The sequence below is a fragment of the Tursiops truncatus genome, chromosome 1 (genome assembly GCF_011762595.2).
Source record: "Tursiops truncatus isolate mTurTru1 chromosome 1, mTurTru1.mat.Y, whole genome shotgun sequence".
Taxonomy (NCBI): Eukaryota; Metazoa; Chordata; class Mammalia; order Artiodactyla; family Delphinidae; genus Tursiops; species Tursiops truncatus.
In genome coordinates, this window is record NC_047034.1 from 130,806,838 (window position 1) to 130,811,294 (window position 4,457).

General features: G+C 41.9%; 1 pseudogene; it reads right to left on the reverse strand.

The window, feature by feature from the left end:
- Window positions 1-2,153: 2,153 nt before the first annotated feature.
- LOC141275892 (small integral membrane protein 10-like protein 2A) lies at window positions 2,154-4,058 on the reverse strand (annotated as a pseudogene).
- Between the last annotated feature and the right edge of the window lie 399 nt (window positions 4,059-4,457).

Genomic DNA, 4,457 nt, shown 5'->3' on the forward strand with positions numbered 1-4,457 from the left:
CTGCCATCTCCATGTATAGCTCATCTCACAGGAATGAGAACAAAGGGTGACTTCCTTGGCCACCTTCAAGAATATGCAAGGTAGGGACTTCCCTTGTGGTGCAGTGGATAAGAATCCACCTGCCAGTGTAAAGGACACGGGTTCTATCCCTGGTCCAGGAAGATCGCACATGCCCTGGAGCAACTAAGCCCGTGTGCCACAACTACTGAGCCTGCGCTCTAGAGCCCACGAGTCACAACTACTGAGCCCGCGTGCCACAACTACTGAAGCCCATGCGCCTAGAGCCTGTGCTCTGCAACAAGAGAAGCCACAGCAACGAGAAGCCCACCTGCGCACCACAACGAAGAGTAGCCCCCGCTCGCTGCAACTAGAGAAAGCCCGTGTGCAGCAACAAAGACCCAACACAGCAAAAAAAAAAGAATGTGCAAGGTGAATCCTTCCAAGAGAGGGGATGATCAATCCTTTTTTTTATTTTGGAAAAATTTTACTGTATACAACAGTAGAGAGACTGGCATAATGATACCCCATGTAACCACCATCCAGCTTAATAACTATCAATTCATAAGCCATCTAGTTTCCCTCTATACTCTCTACTCCCCACAAGCCAGATTATTTTGAAGCAAATGTCAGGTATATATCACTTTTCCATAAATAGGTGTGAGTATTTAAAATCTAAGAACTATTTTTAAAACAACCAGAATGATTTCTACACTTAAAAAAAGTAAGTCCTTAATATCATTATATATTTAGCCTGTGTTCAAATTTCCTGATTGTCTCATAATTGTTTATTATTTTTAGTTAGAATCAGGATCCAAATGAAATCCATGCATTGAACAGTTGATATGTTTGTCCATTTTAACCTAAAAGTCACCCTCTTTCCTTTTTTCTTCTTTTCTTTGCAATTTATTCATTGAGGAAACTGGGTCAGTGTCTTATAAAGTTTTCCATATAGTCTGTATTTTCCTGCTTTCATCTTTCTCTGACCCCTGTATGTCCTGTAAATTTGTGGTTAGATCTAGAGACTTAATCAGATTCCAATTTGAGTTTGTTGGCAAGAATACTTCCTGGATGGTGTATATTTCCATCAGGAGATGCATAGTCTGGTTGTTTCTTTGTGATATTAGCAACTATTGATGATCATTATATAGATCCATTAAGAAGTGTAAGTTGACAATAGTCAAATTATATCATTCCTTTACAATGTATTTAGCTGAAATACTCTATAAAGAGAAACTTCTCCTAATCCACTACTTGGCTGAATCACAGATTATACAGCAAACAGGCTAAGTGCTTGATTCTTTTCCTTTATTTACAAGTTTTCAAAATAATGAGTTGATTACCTAAGGTCCACAAAATATGACCAGTGCACTTTTTTTTTTTGACTAATGAAGACTTAAGCACATCATAATAAATTCATGGATTTTTAATATGTTTGATGGTTCCCATACATTACAGTGATTATTCTTATTAGTGTTCAAATTGTCCCATCTTTTGACAGGTGGGATCCTCTAAGTTAGCTCCCAAGTCCTTCTGACATAATCTTAGTGGTCTTTAATAGTTTCCTTGCTTTCTAGCATGGCAACACAATCCAAGCTTGCCGTGTAATTTTCTACCCTAGATTTGGAATCATCCATTTCTCCAAGGAGCCCTGGCTCTTTTTGGTGGAAAATAGGATTTAAGGATCACAGTCTGTGTACTACATGCCTTTATTCTACTTGGTTGGTTCATTGTTTCTAGGCCTTTTCCATGGAAAGAGCTAGAAAATACTTCCTTTTTTAAGATAAAATATATCATGAGTTGGGCTTCCCTGGTGGCACAGTGGTTACGGATCTGCCTGCCAATGCAGGGGACACGGGTTAGAGCCCTGGTCCACGAAGATCCCACATGCCGCAGAGCAACTAAGCCCGTGAGCCACAACTACTGAAGCCCGCGTGCCTAGAGCCCATGCTCCACAACAAGAGAAGCCACCGCAATGAGAAGCCCGCACACTGCAACGAAGAGTAGCCCCTGCTCGCTGCAACTAGAGAAAGCCCCCAAGCAGCAACAAAGATCCAACTCAGCCAAAAATAAATAAATTTATTAAAAAGAAATATATATATATATATATATATATATATATATATATATATATATGTATATATATCATGAGTTCATACCGGTACTTGCATTTCAAATTCAGGATTTCAGGATTTTTACTTAACCTCATCAGTCTCATATCTATATTTCCTTTCCCTGGTGTCAATTATTTTCTCTCACTCTGATCAACACTCTTTTTTTTTAATTGCAGTAAATTCATTTTTAATAAGTTTTAACTTTTAATCAAAGTAATACATGCATGTAAGAGATTTAGGAAAATCAACCAGTACAAAAGGACATATAATGAAAAGCAGTAAATCCCCATCCACCCTTCTCAACTTTTGCTTTCCCAACCCAGAGGCAAAAACTTTTACATGTCTGTTTAGAGGTTAACTCCATTTTTCCTAATAATATGTTTTTCTTACTATTTCTTAACTTGATGACATGAGGCATTTTCTGCTGACTTCCTGCTATCCCCTTGGTTTTCCTCCCTCCTCCATTTGGTTGTATCACTATTTTTAACTCTTTTGTTGGTTACCTTGTTCACTTAAAAAATCTAACCCCTAAATCTCTCTTATTCTTTCAACTAGAGACAGTATCTGGACTTCCTAGTTTAGGAGAATAACACCACCATTCCATTTCTTCCTCTTTGCCTGCCAACTTGTTGCCTGTACTTGTCAAAGTTGGTTAACATTCCCACTCTGTTCTATAACTGTCTCCCCTGCTTTGCCTAGAGATTTACTCTAAAAATGAAAATGCGTAACAAATATTTCCATTGCAATGATTATTTAAACACTGTTCACTGAATGGTAAAGTTGAACGCTATGATTGGATTTTCTGTGACTGCAGAGTTTTGATCCACATGCCAGTGTTCAGATTCCCTTTCTCACACTCCAGGCAACGGTTGAAAAACAGGCCACATCTGAGGTTGCTTCATATGTGAAGCATGCTCTCCTTGTACAGTTTGAAATGTTTGTTTTTCCCAGTAGATTCTGTTTGCCGTTGTTTTTTCTTTGGGGATGAAGAAATGTCTGCCTTCAGATCATGTTGTAAATTTCCTCCGTCTAACTCCATCCATCTGTTGCCTAGAATCGATTCCATTCAGTTGGAAGTCTCTTCTCTTCTTTTTCTAATTTGCAAGATTTGTCTCCTATTTGGACCATTCTTGTACAGTTTATCTTTTTTTAAGTTGTTAGTAACTTTTCCTTTTTTCCCCCTTAGGGCATCCTGTGCTTACTGTCATTTCCCTACATTCGGTGCTGTCTTTTGTTTTATGGATGCAAGAACTTCTCAAATATTTCTGAGGATTTTCAGATTTTTAAGTTCTGTTCTTTGAATTAGCTATTTCCTTGAGATTCAACATTTAATTATATCTTAGGCTTTTTTGGTTATACTGCAGGCTTTCAGCAAATGATTTCTAGCCGCCCATTTGTATGAAAAGATGGGGCAATGGCAAGACCGGCAGGCAAGTCTGTGTGCGCGAGGCGAGCTGGTCGCTTTGCTCTAGGGCGGGCGAGGTCGGGGGTGGAGCTCAGCCATCCTGCTGGGCACCGCCCTCCCAGAGTGCCACAAGTTAGTTGCTCTAAATATGTACCTGCAGGCGCACTTTGAGAATCACCGAAGCCACGACTTAGAAGTAGGGGAAGTTCATGCGCAGACCTCCAGGCCAGGTCGAAGAAGATGATCAGCGTGCGTGTGAGCCCCTTGCAGAAGGCGCCGTACGAGCCGCCGGTCGCGGCGGAGCGCGACAGCCGTACCGCCAGGCCCGAGAGGGCCGCCGCCATCGGTCTGCTGTGGCCTCGCGCCGGCTCCGCGGCCGGAGGGACGCACGCGGGAGAAGCGGCGCGGGAGGTGGATCGCGCGGCCGCAGATGCGAGCTGCGGTGCAGGGCGGGCGTCCTCCGCCTCCTCCGGCTGCGCTCGGGCCACCGCCCAGCACTGTTCTTAAAGATGTTCAGAGAAAGAGATTACAGTCTTTCAGCAGCAAAACACGATGCTGCTTTCCTCCCTGCATGAATCATTGATTTGGACAGGGGAAGGTGCAACTTCAGTTTTAAAAATTAACATTGAGATGATTGTGTTTGGGTGCTGTCCTATAGGTTTTCTTGTAGAGAAGCTAAAGTCACAGGACCTTTTAGCCTTCTGTCTTCTGATTATCTCAAAGGATTGGTTGGAAAACCAGACTTCATTTTTCCAACCAGTTCCCAGAAATGGTTGGGTCAGTCTCAGGGGGACCAACTGGCTTCCAGAGAAGAAAAAGTAAGTGATCAGACTTGGTGTTTCTAGGAGTTTGAGGTTTGACAACAGGTCATGGAGTTAGGCGGTTCTCAAACCATTTCTGGATGTTGAAAGTTATCAGCGTGAGGTTTGGTGAGGAGGACA